Genomic DNA, 1,200 nt, shown 5'->3' on the forward strand with positions numbered 1-1,200 from the left:
CGCTCTGGACTTCCAAACGACTGACCGCGTTTCGAGCCCTGGATCCGGCGGCTTGAAACTCACTCATGGGGCATGTGCCCAAGATCCAGGAAGGAGAATAGAGGGATGGAGGAGAAGGCATTGTGGTGTGGCCAGCCCCTGGGGGGTGATTTCCTGCTTCCCCTCTCTGTTTCTTCCCTCCTTCTGCCCACTGCAAGGATACAACCCACCACCATGTCACCTGCTGGGCCTGTCATCAACAAAGACCTAATAAAATAAAAAAAAATAAAATAAAAAAATTAAATTAAATTAAAAAAAAGAAAGAAAAAAAAGAAAAAAAAAGAGAACCCACAGAAAACTGCAGTGACCGCACTCCACCACACGGGGTCGCCCAAGCAGAAGTTTCAAGGAGAAAAGGAGGAACTTAGAGACTGAAAGAAGAAAAGCTTTGTATGTAGAAAAGTCTAGAAAAGTCTGAAAGAGGGGACCTGGGAGAGAACTACCAACTTGCTGGTCCCCGATTTATTTATTCTTTTTTTGGAGAGAGATTTTTGTTATAGGGTAGGTGGGCTCAACAGAAAGAGAGAGAGAGAGAGAAAGTGAGAAGTCACCCCCCCAAAAGGGATGGCCACACTGCAATCCCTTCTCCTCCACTCTCCTTCTAGGATTTTGGGCACGCATACACATATGCCCGGTATATTTTTCTATCTGCTGGGTCCAGGACTCAAACCTCACGGTCAGCCATGTGGGATTCAGTTGTCTTAATCACTACACTGTGGACTGGCCTTTTTAAAATTCTTTTAAAATAAATTTGTAGTGGGGGGGGAGCGGCAGGTGGCGTGGTGGTTAAGGGCGCTAGACTCCCATATGATCAACTGCGGTTCAAGTCCCGGACCTGGTGGCTTACTTTCGTAATTTCTCACTGTGTCTCTCCCTGGTCAAATAAAAATAAATACATAAATGAAGACAAATAAAATAATTATTTAAAAAGTAAATCAATAAACTTGTAGTTTAATTCCATCTTTTCCTAATTTTTTTTTGTGGGGGTTAGGTTTTTACATAGGGCATGTGCATTCTCCAGAGAGAGAGACAGAGAAAGAAAAAAAAATCATGCATGGGGAGCACAACACAATTCCTTCTAAAATCCTCTTGGGATTTTGGGCACAACGGTCTGTGTGATTATTATTTTTTTTTTTGGAGGGGGTTTTTTTTTTTTTTTGC

This window comes from Tupaia chinensis, unplaced genomic scaffold, assembly GCF_000334495.1.
Source record: "Tupaia chinensis unplaced genomic scaffold, TupChi_1.0 Scaffold000201_1, whole genome shotgun sequence".
Taxonomy (NCBI): domain Eukaryota; kingdom Metazoa; phylum Chordata; class Mammalia; order Scandentia; family Tupaiidae; genus Tupaia; species Tupaia belangeri.